This window comes from Chiloscyllium plagiosum, unplaced genomic scaffold (genome assembly GCF_037043375.1).
Source record: "Chiloscyllium plagiosum isolate Xiang-an unplaced genomic scaffold, Cpla_swu_hap1 HiC_scaffold_30, whole genome shotgun sequence".
NCBI classification, from domain to species: Eukaryota; Metazoa; Chordata; class Chondrichthyes; order Orectolobiformes; family Hemiscylliidae; genus Chiloscyllium; species Chiloscyllium plagiosum.
In genome coordinates this window covers 15225583-15240617 of record NW_028270168.1, presented here as the reverse complement: position 1 = coordinate 15240617, position 15035 = coordinate 15225583, and the positions used below count along the sequence as shown (strand labels likewise).

The 15035-nt window shown below is 42.4% G+C and overlaps 1 protein-coding gene and 1 long non-coding RNA gene across 2 annotated transcripts in view; one reads left to right on the top strand and one right to left on the bottom strand.

Annotated features, from left to right (window-relative positions):
- The window catches only part of LOC122563543 (parkin coregulated gene protein homolog), a 294523-nt gene that overhangs the window by 225070 nt on the left and 54418 nt on the right, over nt 1-15035 (bottom strand). The gene's annotated exons all lie outside the window — the stretch shown is intronic.
- The window catches only part of LOC122563544 (uncharacterized), a 46738-nt gene continuing 32637 nt past the window's right edge, over nt 935-15035 (top strand). Inside the window, exons 1-2 of the long non-coding RNA XR_015752131.1 lie at nt 935-1094; nt 10588-10672. This is a non-coding gene — a long non-coding RNA (uncharacterized LOC122563544). The remainder of the gene's footprint in view (nt 1095-10587; nt 10673-15035) is intronic.

Here is a 15035-nt window from a genome sequence, read left to right as displayed (position 1 = left end):
TTCCAAACTGCCTCTGAGCTGGAAATGCTGACCTTCTCTGGTTTGACTCCCACCCTAGGACTTATTGAACATTTGAGGAATGGAGGGGATGTGGTTGATTGTTAGTATGCTGATTATAAAGTGCCTTTGAAGATATGAACAAGTGCATTCACTTATCTGGATAAGTTTTAACATCCCAACCTCCGCAGTAAGTCATGGTAATGCTTTAGTTTATTTAACAATCTAAACTCAGCTGTTGATTTTTTGCAGTAATTCCAACTCCGTGCGAGCAATCACTGATGTTGGCTCGAGTTTCCTGTCTGGAGATTCTGTGACAGGTGTTTCTCACTGGGATTTACAGCTAGGCTCTTGTTTTATATCCATTTGCTGCGATGTTTTCATTTCTCACAGGGTCTCTGCAATGACCCTCCCATTACTCAAAAGGCAGTTGACAAGGTACAGACACTACTGTTCCAAGCTCTGAGCAGGCGACTGTGGGGACAGGAGCTTTCTGCTGGAGGTGGGGTGGGGGAGATAGTCAAAGTCGAATATTGTCTGAGTGGGGGCTACCTTCACCCCCATCATTTTGTTAACTACAGTTAATCCATCTGATCATTATATTCATTATATTTGACTTGAAAGTCATAGCGTAGACTGCGAGGAGTACCCCCTCTTGCACCCCCCCCCCCATTTTGTGCTTTGCCATTCACCGATTCACCAAATTAAGAAAGAATGTGAGAGGAAAGATCTCCCTATATATACATGCAACAGCACAAAGCTAAGAAAAGCTGATGAACAGCTTCAGAATCCCTGCTCCCAATTTATCATACAGCAGCTGTTCAGAACAATTCTGCTGTTGCCATTTTTACTTCCTCTGGACCAATTCTTTGTTCCATGTTTGTCCTTTAGCTGCTCAGTATGTGACCTTGTACAATTGTCACTTAGGTCATTGAACCAGTGCTACAACAAACACAGCGATTCCCCTTTCTTTCAATCATTCATTCATGGGATGTGGGTGTAAGGTCTGCATTTATTGTCCACCCCTCACTGCCCAGAAGTCAGTGAAGAGACAACTGTGTTGCCGTGGATTTGGAGTCACATGTAGCCCAGAGCAGGTAAGGACAGCAGATTTCTTTTCTTAAACCAATCGTTCCCAGCCCTATTCAGTATCAAGGTCAATGGGACAAACAATTTACGCGCACACCCACTTTTATTCAGCTGAATAGATTGCTCATAAACGTCATATTTACTTGTATTTATTATGCGATAGTAGGAATGGAGACAAGCAGTGATCAGTAAAACTCCCCCACAGCCTCCTGACTCCCTGCCTGTTATTTTCCAGTTGCCTCACACAGGCCCATCCTTCAGAGACTGCCATGCGGCCTAGTCATGGAGAGGCCACCTAGTTGCTGGCAGTAGCAGCTATCCTCTACCCTGTGGGGCCCGTGTGAGGTGATGAGCTGCTTATGCCCTCACACCCGCAGGAGGTCACGCCAAGAGGGTGCACTTCTTCTGGCAAGGAGGCACTCAGCACCTTTGGGAATTAGAGTCATAGAGATGTACAGCATTGAAACAGACCCTTCGGTCCAACTCATCCATGCCAACCAGATATCCCAAACCAAATTTAGTCCCACCTGCCAGCACACGGCCTATATACCTCTAAACTCTTCCTATTCATATATCCATCCAGATGCCTTTTAAGTTGTACTAGCCTCCATCACTTCCTCTGGCAGCTCATTCCATACATGTACCACCCTCTACGTAAAAATGTTGCCCCTTAGCTCTCTTTTATATCTTTACTCTCTCACCCTAAACCTATGCCCTCTAGTTCCGGACTCCCCCAATCCAGGGAAAAGACTTTGTCTATTTATCCTATCCATGCCCCTCATGATTTTATAAACCTCTATAAGGTCATCCCTCAGCCTCTGACACTCCAGGGAAAACAGCCCCAGCCTGTTCAGCCTCTCCCAAAAGCTCAAATCCTCCAACCCTGGCAACATCCTTGTAAATCTTTTCTGAATCCTTTCAAGTTTCGCAACATTCTTCCGATAGGAAGGTGACCGGAATTGCACGCAATATTCCAACAGTGGCCTAACCAATGTCCTGTACAGCTGCGATATGAATTCCCAACTCCTGTACTCATTACTCTGACCAATAAAGGAAAGCATACCAAACGCCGCCTTCACAATCCTATCTACCTGCGACTCCACTTTCAAGGAGCTATGAACCTGCACTCCAAGGTCTCTGTTCAGTAACACTCCCCAGGACCTTACCATTAAGAGGCATTTGGATGTGAATAGGAAGGGTTTGGAGGGATATGGGCTGGAGGGTCTGTTTCCATGTGTACATCTCTATGACTCTAAGTGTATAAATCCTGCCCTGCTTTGTTTTTCCAAAATGCAACACCTTGCATTTATCTAAATTAAACTCCATCTACTACCCCTCAGCCCACTGGCCCATCTGATCAAGATCCCGTTGTAATCTGAGATAACTTTCTTCTCTGACCACTGCATCTCTAATTTTGGTGTCATCTGCAAACTTACTAACTATACGTCTTATGCTCATATCCTAATCATTTATATAAATGATGAAAAGTAGTGGACCCGGTATCGCCCGGCCAGATCTTGAAGCCGAATGGACTCTAGTATAGGGTAGGATTCCCACAACCCAGCATGGACCCTGGCACTGGTGCTAAATATTACAGGAGGGAAAGAGAGAAGAAAACTTCTTGAGGGTATATTGGTGGCATGGGTGATATCTCGCTGTATATAAAGTCTGATATTTCTTCAGGCATGTTCAGAGAGTTACTACCTTTATTCATTTATGTCTCTGTGCTGATGGTTCATAGCTGTTCCTTACGATTAGAATTCCTTTATTTGTACTAAATAATAGTTCTTGTTAAGTGTTGAACCTGGTCAGTGTTTTGTATTAATGTGTTTTCACCAGACAGGCATGTCTGGAGCACGCTTTGATTCAGTCATTAGATTGTGTATTGACCCTGTGAATAGTGAGTGTTCAGAATGAGCTCACCTTCTCAATTGGTCACAAAATCCTGTGAGGCGTTGTCAAGGATTTGTATCCAATAGGCAAGAGTGTATGGAGAAGGGTTAGGTTAGCATTGTGGCAACTCCAAATAAAAGGGGAGAAACTAAAGAAATGTGGCTCAGTGAAAAAATGGTGGTTCACTTTGTAAAAGACCGTTATCGTCTACCCCTAGGTGTGATGACCAAGAGAGGTTTGTTCCTAAACTAGCCAAATACTTGGAGTACCAGCCTGCATGTCCTTCGAATTCACACCAATGGCAGGCAGTATGAGTGGGTTAGCCACATGATTGAGAGAATTGGAGCCTTGACCATCATTATCCATGGCTCCAGACTACAGCATATGTATCAAAGTTAATGTTGCCATAGCAATTCAGATTCTCTGAATGAACTGTAACACAATGCCATCATCACAGTTATTAATAGGATCTGACTATTTGACTCACTGACCTCCCCCATGAGTCTATACATTAAAGGTTTATTATCATTCCTGACAGAATTTGAGAACATTATTCCCTTGCCGGACTATTTCCCCTTTGTCTGTCATGCCAGCCGGCAGCAAAATTGACTCAGAATGAAAATGTTTTGGGTTGAGGTCTCATCTCAGAGACTTGAACACCCAGGCTGAATTTTCCGTGCAGTACTGAGGGAATATTGGAAAAATCATAAAACCCTAAACGTTGACAACGTGGTTGTTTATCAATGTTCTTCCTGACATTATCTCAATGAGGTGCACTTGCTGAGTCTTCATTACCCACATCCTGCAGCCCTGCCTCCCCTACTCTGTCCAACCAAACACTATCCTAAGCTCATCGCAGCTGGCCATCTTTTGTTAAAAATCATAGAGTGCCTCCAGCACAGGAGGCCATTTGTGCCTTCATGTCAGCTCTGGCCCTCTTTAAGGGCAGTTCATCTTATTTCATTGATCAGCTTTCTCCCTGTAGCTTTCATATCAGATCAGAATCCAATGACTTCCTGAATGTTTCAGTTGAATCTCCCTTCATCATGCTCTCAGGCAGCACATTCCAGATGAAATGAGGGAAATGATTTTATTATCCATTTGGTGAAGAAATTAGTTTTTCACTGTATTTAGGTCACATAGTTGAAGACTCCATTGCTTGGTCAGACAGTCCGGATGATATTGTGCATCAGGACAAGCAGCTACTGGACAGTGGATTAGCTCAGCCAAGTTGGTTAGTGCATCAAGTTGACACTCACAGCAGGAGCTTAATTCCTGGTCCTTCTAAAGTCACTGCAAAGACCCTGCTTTTGCAATGTTACCCTTTCCTTAAAGTGTGGCGACCCTCAAGTTAGACTCAGCACCAATTTTCCCCCTTGACTGTAAGAGGGGTCTGTGCTGATTTTCTTCTTCAGCTGCAAAGTGCACAAGGCCTGACTGAATTTACCAGGCCACCCCTGCAGAGATGAACGATGCTTGATGCCCAACCATTTCTGCAAGCAATTCATTTAAAACAGGTCACCAGCCGAGCAAACTACAGGCACTAACTTGCAATCTTTGCTCTTTGGCACACCACGATGGTATGTGGCAGTGAAATGTCACAGAGACAGTTTACAGCAAGTTCACAAAAGATGTTGGCCCTCACGCAGCCTACTTCCCCCCTGCCTCACCTCGAGACTAAAATAACAAAAAGATCAGCAAGTTTATTCAGTGAGTGGCTGACCTATAATAACAAGATAGTCCCTGAGTTCAAACTTTGTGCTTAGTTTAATCTTATGAATCACACAACTCGGGAGGGAATAACCAAGGCTGGGCCAAGGAGAAATGAAAAGACTTGCGTTTTATATAGCAGCTTTCCTGACTTCAGGACTTCTCAAAACCCTCGTGGCCAATGAAGTGCTTTCGAAGTGTACCCCCTGTCCTAAGGTAGGAAAGATGCAGCCAAATAGCACTCCACAAGATTCTACAGAAAAGTAATGATTGGTATCACATGCGAGTCATTTTTAAAAATTCATTTATGAAATGTGAGCATCACTGATTGGGCCAGAATTTATTGCTTATCTTTAATTGTTTTTGCAGTCCATATGCTGCACTGACACTACTGTTAGGATTTTGACCCAGCAACACTAAGGAACAATGACATATTTCAAAGTCCGGTTGGTGCATGGTTTGAAGGGGAATCTGCACCTGTTGCAATTGCTCTTCTAGATTACTCTTTGGAGGGTCAGTGTGGACTTGTTGGTCTGAAGGGCCTACTTCCAGACTATAGGGATTCTATGATTCTAGATGTTAAAGCTGTAGTTCTAGAAGGTGCTGTTGAAAGACCCTGGGTGTGTTACTGTAGATCGTACACACAACTGCTGCTCTGTGTCAGTGTTGCAGTGCTGCAGTGGTCAATGTTGAAGGTTTTGGATGGGGTGCCAGTCAAGTGATCTTTTGTTCGGGATGGTGTCAACCTTTTTGAGTGTATTGGAGCTGAACTTATCCAAGCATATGGAGAGCATCCCATCATAGTCTTGACTTGTTCCTTTCTTACACCTCACTGGGGTAGCATACTGAAAATCAATATTGCTATTCCAAAGATAATATATAAATAAATAATTTTATCAAAGTATGTAAAGTCCCCAATTTACCTGCCAAGTAAACCCAGATTAATGTACCAGATTTCTGCACTTGAAAAGAATTTCTATTAATTTAAAAATGAATAGATTCTAACTACAGAGAAATGACTATGAACTGTTGATATATAAATCTATGAGTTAAAACACCAACTCCCTTTGAAAACAACCTTACGTACATATAAAGACAGAGACCTACAGATTTTTAAAAAATTGTTATGGATGGAGGGAAAAAAATAGTTCAATGATTCCAATCCACAGGGTTCACTAAGATGATCATGGAATCACACAAACTGTCCAGTGTAAAAACAGGCCGTTTGCCCCATTGAGACCACACTGACCCTCTAAAGAGCATCCCACCCATTATTCTGCATTTCCCATGGCTAACCCACTTAGCCTGCACATGCCTGGATGCCGGGCAATTTAGAATGGCTAATCCATCTAATCTGCACATCTTTGGACTGTGGGAGGAAACCAGAGTATCTGGAGGAAACCCACACAGATACGGGAGAACATGCAAACTCCACACCGACAGTCACTAGAGGCTGGAATCAAACCCAGGTCCCTGGTACTGTGAGGCAGCCATGCTAATCGCTGAGCCACTGTCCCAACCCTTCAGCTTGCTAGAATTTTCTGTTCTTTAATCCCTCTCCTCTGGGTTCTTTTTTGGTTTTTTGAAGGAGGCAGGGTGATTGGTACAGTAATGGCAAAGTCTCTAAGTTCCTGGTCAAAGGTCACACCTTACAGCAACTGATAAGGGAAAAGAAATGCTCTTTTTTCAGGCTTAAGGTAATTTACTGGAGAAAAGGACACACACACACCATCTAATCTTTAAGGAGTGTGAGAGCTTCTACCAGTATCATGCACACCGATGAGCTGTTCAGCTATCCATCAGCCAATCAGATAGTAGTTGCCACATGGATGGTCATTGTCGTACACAACTGGTCACAAGTCCACCATCCAATCAGCAATGTGTTGCTAGCCAAATCTCACTTTGTATGTGCCTGCTGGTGCTGGCTGACCTACAAACAGCCTTCCCTTTCTGCTTGAACAAAGCAGCAATGTAAACATAACATACAATGAGTTAAAACAACTTCTTAAAATTCCTTCCATAATCCTTGGTTTTAAAACATTCCTTTACTTATACCAAGACTTTTTTTTTTTTAAAATGGTCTTTATGTAGATGGTGGACAGTCTTCAGGGGATTGAGGATAAATATTGGCTAAGTCACTGAACAACACTTATGCTTCAAAATGGGATCTTTAAGATATGTTTGAAAGAGAAAACTCGCCTTAGTATACACAGTTGTCCAATAGATATCTTCTACAAAAGTGTAGCACTCCATCGCTAAAGCATCAGCTTTGTAGACTCAAGTCTCTGGACTAGGATTTGAATCCATAGCTTTCCAAATCAGAAACGAGTGCAAACTGTAAGCCGTGGTAGCAGGATAAGTCTGTTCCACTTCCAGAAGGCATGGAATTGGCCAGATGTTCTGCTGCTGACAATTGCCCATTAACTGCTTGGCATAGTGTCTGCAAATTCAGGATGAGGATAAGGGCTGTAGAATATGCTTGGGTTGAAGAGTCTACTAGTGCTCAGCATCACGGCTAATGTGTGAATAATGAGCACGTTGGCGTGGTACTAAAACTATACCTCAGCAAGAAGTCAACACTTTCTGGAGAGATGGGGAAACGAAAAGATCTCAAAGTAAATAAAGAAAGTCACTGAGTTATTTCTGCCTCTGTCATACACAGTGTACCGCACACACTGCTCTGCTGATAAAGGATGCAATTTAAAACTAGCACGGCTCATTTCTTCTCAATCCCTCCTATGCTTACTGGCATAAAATGATGGACCTGTGTGAAAAAATAAGTTTTGAAAACATTATATTTATTAATATTAAAGCATGGTTTTATTTTATTTATAGAGTAATGCTTGTGCTGATCTGAGCACACAAGACCATAACTTGATGCTGGGAACATATTTCAGGGAACTGACTGAGGAGGAAGCATGTTTATTTCTTTACAATTGATTTGCTTACCATATGAACGCAAGTTGTTCCCTGCAGCTTCCAATCTCTGAATTCCAATGAAAAGTGAAATCAGCACAGTCCAATCATTAACAAAACGTGACTGGCACTATTTTTGGACTTTAATTGTATCTTTTGAAAATTAAAGCAAGCTTTTAAAGAAGCTAATTGGGATGTCTGAAGTGAAAGATGAAGATATTGTATACTGCAGCCTTAGATTTGCATTTCACCTTCACCCAAAGGGAAGTCCAGAAGTCACATTTTTATAAAAGATGTAATTGAGTAAAGAACACAGAGTTCTTTGATTCATGTCATTCTTTATCAGTGTAAGCAATCATTAAATACAAACCTTTCTCCGGATGGCTGTTACAACAGACAGGCGGAGCTGGAGAAATATGACAGGATTAGTGAGCAAGATTACTCTGACCAAGGCAGCGTCATCTGTCTTGTCTTGTGGGCAAGAGGAAACAAGGCAGTCTGACAAGTGTTTGAGGGCATTAAGGTCACAGCATCTGTTGGAAACAGGAGACTGCACAGGCGCCTTGCAGTTTGAGGGCAGTGCAAACATTGGGAAGGATTGCAGCATCTGTGAGCAATGAACAAAGCAGAGGTCCAATGTTACGGCTATGTCACCAAATGGGAATGACCTCTTTGGGAATACTGAAGAATTTTCAAACACTAAACTTCTAGTTCTCAAACCTTTTTGGTTCGTTGAATCTATTTTCAAATGGACTAACAATGAAAGACTGTGCTCCTCCATTTAAAGTGTTAATATCCTATACAAATAACATGAAATTGTTACATGAAAAGAATGTTTTAATACTGCTTTAAGCAAAACAGGTGTTTTTTTTTAAATTCATTCATGGGATGAGGGCATCACTGGCTAGGCAGCATTTATTGCCCATCCCTAATTGCCCAGAGGACAGCTATGAGTCAACCATATTGTGTCTGGAGTCACATGTAACCCAGACCAGGTAAGGATGGCAGTATCCTTCACTAGAGGATATTTATGAGCTAGATAGGTTTTTCCTGACAATCAACAATGGATTTGTGGTCATCATTAGACTTCTTAATTCCACATTTTTCCTTTTTATTTAATTCAAATTCCACATTCTACCATAGCAAGATTTGAACCTAGGTCCCTAGAACATTATCTGGGTTTCTGGATTAACAGGTCCAGCAATAATACCACTAAGCTATTGCTTGTTTACTTATGGATGTTTATTTATTGATTGCTTACAAATGCAGTGAACTTGGTGCTGTTCCTGGTGACCCCCCATGTGATCTTTCCACTCCAAATGGGACAACTTACCCATTCTACACTTGCACTACTCCTCTGCCATCCAGCCCACACTGCCCTGCTTCTAGCTGCCCAGGCTCACCCACTACTGTTATACCATGTGGGCCCTGCAAAAATATTTCGACGGACCATCCGTTTGAGCAGTGCTGCTGCAGACCACTGTAGAATCATTCAGTCGAATGAGCAGCATCACCCTCAGATTTTGTCTTTTTAGCCGTTTAGGTGTGTGATATTAACAAAATCATCGAGTCATAGAGATGTACAGCACAGAAACAGACCCTTCGGTCCAACCTGTCCATGCCGACCAGATATCCTAAATTAATCTAGTCCCGTGTGTAAGCATTTGACCCATAGCCCTCTAAACACTTCCTATTCATATACCCATCCAGATGCCTTTTTAAATGTTGTAATTGTACCAGACTCCACCACTTCCTGTGGCAGCTCATTCACACAGAGTGTGGTGCGTGTATGGAAAAAGTTGCCCCTTAGGTCCCTTTTATATCTTTCCCCTCTCACCTTAAACCTATGCCCTCTAGTTCTGGATGCCCCAAACTCAGAGAAAAGACCTTGTCTATTTATCCCATCCATGCCCCTCATGATTTTATAAACTTCTCTAAGGTCACCCCTCAGTCTCCGATGCTCCAGGAAAAATACCCCCAGCCTATTCAACCTCTCCCTATAGCTCAAATTCTCCAACCCTGGCAACATCCTTGTAAATCTTTGCCGAACCTTTTGAAGTTTCACAACATCCTTCTTATAGAAAGGAGACCAGAAATGAGAATGCCATGCCAGGAAACTTAGAATTCGAGCTGCTGAAAATCCTACACCCAAATCCCAACAGCCACAGGGCTGCAACAGGTAAACACCAAGTACCTCGCCAGCAGTATAACCTGACCTTTGATGAATAACACATCTTTAGAGTATAAGGTACTTGATGAAATGTTGGTGCATTACCTAATACAGTAGTTAAAAATCACACAACACCGCTTGATAAAGGAGCAGTGCTCCGAAAGCTAGTGCTTCTGATTAAACCTGTTGGACTATAACCTGGTGTTGTGTGATTTTTAACTTTGTACACCCCAGTCCAACACCGGAATCTCCACATCATCACTAATACAGTAGTGTATTTAGTCACAACAACACAGTATGTTCCCCGCCAGGCTGTTTGTCAAGGTATTACATTGTAGCACTCCTTTTGTTACTCATGTATAGTCTACAAAGCAGACAAAAGTGCAAAGGCATTCTGTTTTGGTTTGGTTATCCAATAGTTTCAAGACAAAGAAAAGTCCCAGCCATCCAAGTAGATTTTGACGATAGAAATGTCACCTTTATCACCCCATTATGAGAAAAACAACGCAGCTTCATGAAGTGCAGCTAAAGCCATTTAAAACGGAGTCTCGGCACCTTTGCTCAGAAAAGAAATCCATCTCCCATTCTCCCCCACTCTGGATTATAAACAGTGACAGTTTTACATAAAGATTGCAGATATCACAACTTTCCAAACAGAATCACTTTGGAAAGGTTTCGAAACAATTACACTGCTCTCAGCACAAAACATATTTTCATTGCCTATTGATTGCTCAGTTCAATCCATCAGCCTTTGAATGATTCCTTTTCCTACATCACTTTCTCTACTAATTGATTTTTCTTTTATTACACAGAACACTGCTTCCAAATCCAGTATCGTTCACAGCAGACAGCATCAACGCTGCTGAGCCAAGACTTTTTCAGGTTTTGTTAACAAAGGTGGGTTTAACTGGCTGTTGATATAACACAATATCCAGCAAAAACAAGAACCAGTATATATCTTTGTATCTCAGCATGATGGCATATACCTGCCATTATTATAATACACGGAAATTGCTGGATTAAAGAATTGCATTGCAACAAGTTACGTTTGAAGGGTCAATAAAAAGGGGACACAAGTTTACGGCAGGAGATTTAGAGGGGTTTGAGAAATTTGTTTTTCACCCAGAAGCTGGTGAGAAATCTGGAATGCTCTGGCTGGGATGGTGCTTGATATGTGGAATGTTTCAATGAACATCTCTGGGACACACACCAACCAACCCCACTGCCTTGCAGCCAAACACTTCGACTGCCCTTCCCACACCGCCAAGGACATGCAAGACCTGAGCCGCCTCCACCACCCGATTCTAGCCACCTGACGCCTGGAGGACGAACACTTCGTTTTCCACCTTGGGACCCTCCAACCACACGGGATCAAGGTTGATTTCATTAGTTCCCTCATCTCCCCTCCCCCCACCATATCCCAGATTCAACTCTCCAACTCAGCAGCACCCTCTCGAACTGTCCTACCTGTCTGTCTTTCCCACCTAAGCGCTCTATCTTCCATTCCGACCTATGACCATCATCCCCCAAATTCATCTACCTATTGCATTTCCAGCTACCTTCCCCCAAGTCCCAACCCCCACCCATTTACCTCTCAGCCCCCTTGGGCCTCCCCCACATTCCTGATGAAGAGCTTATGCTCATAATCTCAACTCTCCTGCTCCTCGGATGCTGCCTGACCTGCTGTGCTTTTCCAGCAGCACATGTTTTGAATCTGATCTCAGCATCTGCAGTCCTCACTTTCTCCGAAGTGAGAAACCTCAACCTTGGAAAAAGTACTTGGATGAGCATTTGAAATGTCATTGTATTCAAGGCTATGGCCCAAATGCTGGAAATTAAGACCAGCGTGGATTCAGAGTAGTTTTGCCGGTATAGACTTGATGGTTCTATGATTTGTATCACAACCATTCCATGGGAATAGAATCATAGAGTCATAGAGATGTACAGCACAGAAACAGACCCTTCGGTCCAACCCGTCCATGCCAACCAGATATCCCAACCCAATCTTGTCCCACCTGCCAGCACCAATATCCCTCCAAACCCTTCCTATTCCTATACCCATCCAAATGCTTCTTAAATGTTGCAATTGTACCAGCCTCCACCACTTCCTCTGCCAGCTCATTCCATATATGTACCACCCTCTGTGTGAAAAAGTTGCCCCTTAGGTCTCTTTTATATCTTTCCCCTCTCATCCTAAACCTATGCCCTCTAGTTCTGGACTCCCCAAACCAGGGAAAAGACTTTGTCTATTTACCCTATCCATGCCCCTCATAATTTTGTAAACCTCTATAAGGTCACCCCTCAGCCTCCGACGCTCCAGGGAAAACAGCCCCAGCCTGTCCAGCCTCTCCCTATAGCTCAAATCCTCCAACCCTGACAACATCCTTGTAAATCTTTTCTGAATCCTTTCAAGTTTCGCAACATCTTTCCGTTGGAAGGCGACCAGAATTGCACGCAATATTCCAACAGTGGCCTAACCAATGTCCTGTACAGCTGCAACATGACCTGCCAACTCCTGTACTCAATATTCTGACCAATAAAGGAAAGCATACCAAACGCCTTCTTCACTATCCTATCTACCTGCGACTCCACTTTCAAGGAGCGATGAACCTGCACTCCAAGGTCTCTTTGTTCAGCAACACTCCCTAGGACCTTACCATTAAGTGTATAAGTCCTGCTAAGATCCTAAAAAGATCCAAAACTCTTAGCATTGATCCTTTGTAATCGCAGCACTTACTGAACAATCCCAAGAGTGCCAAGCATTGCGCTAACAACCATTTTAAGACTCCTAATGGTGCTCACTGGAAGCTGCATAAATTCATAAGAAAGACCCTGTCCTCTGAAAACAGGAAGAACATGTCGAGGCTTTGAGCCTTCTTCATAACAGTAGTTAGAGCTTAGAGAACAACTCCTTCCTGCCACATTCCCCATGCCAATGGCTTGGCCAGAGTTAACTTGTATTTTCTAATTAAAACAGAAGATATCTGTTCCCTGGTGCATTCTCCATGCAATACCATGATTAATCAGAGGCTATTTAATAAGCAATCAGCACTCTTTTTTTTTCCTTCATGCAGTATATATTATTATTCCCTTTGAAATTTGGCCTTCTTACATCTATTCTGACAGATGTAAAGCAAAGTTTTGAGGGCACATCTTTTCTATCAGCAATGTTCAAGTTCTGTTTTCCTAAGCGACTTTAAGAAAATCTAGCGATGGTAGCTCTTGGCCTCCCATTGAGAAAGATTTGTGTAAATGCTGCTGACGTTATTACAGATTCTGATATCCCTAATAGGCAGGAGTTGCTACTGTTTTGTCATGGTTGCACCTCCAATCAAGGAAATATCTTTCAGGATTTTCCAACATTGCAGTTTGGTGAATTGATTTCCCTTGCATAATTTTTGAACATTGACATTTGGCTTTTGCTGATTTAAGGGAACCATCATTCTCATGTTGTAGGATATTGGCAGCACTTGCAGATGGAGAATCACAGAAGGAACACAGTCTGAATGATTACTTGTTAAGACATTAACCCATGAATCTCAGTTTCTCTCTTCTGTTTTAGAGCACCTTTTACTCTAAAGATATGTTATATATCAGAGGTCAGATTGTGAATCTGTCTCTCTGTCTCTCTGTCTCTCTGTCTCATGTGATCTTCCTCAGTGATTTATCTAATAATTTCTCTCTCCTGCTCATGCCTTTTTAAAATAAGATTTTCACTTTCGAAGGAAATGGAATTGATCCCTTTTGACTCAAGCACCAAGTCACTAAATCCTGGTTTAAAAAAGGTGAAAACTTAATTGCTTTTATTTTAATCACCACTAAAAAATACTGGAATGCTACAGTTGATGCATGAAAGACAAGCTGGAAGACGAATCTTAAAAATTACAAATGCTCTGAGGAGTGATACCTTATGTGGAGATGATGTCACAAGCAGGTTTTCACTAAGAAAGCATTTCCTTTATATTATTTTATACAAAGCGGCAGCAATCTATCCAAAGTAGATGAAGGGCAAGCTGCGAGGTTAATCCCAAGACGTCAGGTTTCCATCAGAGATGATGCATATCGACTAGTTGCCTCAAGGTACTCAAAGGTTTCAGTTCAAGCAGCATTATCTCAGCTCTGTCTAAATGTAGTTGATGAATTGCCTCGATTACTGTGTTGTTGTCACTAAATACACTGCTGTATTAGGTAATGCAGTGCACCAACATTTTGATCAAGTACCTTTTACTGTAAAGATATGTTATACATCAGAGGTCAGATTGTGAATCTCTCTCTCTCTGTCTCTCTCGTGTGAATATGTGTGATCTTCTTCAGTGATTTATCTAACAATTTTCCTCATTCAAAGTCTGCATGAGACATAAGCCAGGTCACAATCCATGAGATGAGAGAGAATGTTGCTACTGCTGTTAATAGTTTTCTTGTCACTGCTAATTTTTAACTGCCAAGGCAGAGTTAGAGTAAACTAAGGGAATGACAGCCTCACAAATCTGTTTGTGTGGCACGGTGGCTCAGTGGTTAGCACTGCTGCCTCACAGTGCTAGAGACCTGGTTCAATTCCTGCCTCGGGTGACTGTGGGGTTTGCGTGCTCTCCCTGTGTTTGTGCAGGTTTCCTCCCACAATCCAAAGATGTGCAGGTTAAGTGGATTGGCCATGCCAAATTGCCCATGGTGTGAGGTGCATTAATCAGAGGGAAATCGATCAGGGTGGGTTACCCTTTGAAGGGTCAGTGTGGACTTGTTGGGCCAAATGGCCTGTTTCCACACTGTAAATGATTTAATCAAAAAAAAATTTATCTACAATACATATGGACCGATGGTGAAAGGAAAAGGACACTTAATAGCTTGATATAGATATCCACTTACAATTGTCCAATGGAAATGTTTTCTCAGAGCTGAAAATGTGTTGCTGGAAAAGCGCAGCAGGTCAGGCAGCATCCAAAGAGCAGGAGAATCGATGTTTCGGGCATGAGCCCTTCTTCAGGAAGGGCTGAAGAAGGGCTCATGCCTGAAACATCGATTCTCCTGCTCTTTGGATGCTGCCTGACCTGCTGCGCTTTTCCAGCAACACATTTTCAGCTCTGATCTCCAGCATCTGCAGTCCTCACTTTCTCCTAATTATTTTCTCAGGTCAATCGACACTGATTAAACAATAAGGCCAAATGGAAACAGAATACAGACAAGTACATATGAGAGAAAGGAAAATCCAAACAGCAACCCATTCGAACACAAAAATGTTTAAAAATATATTGCATATAATAAA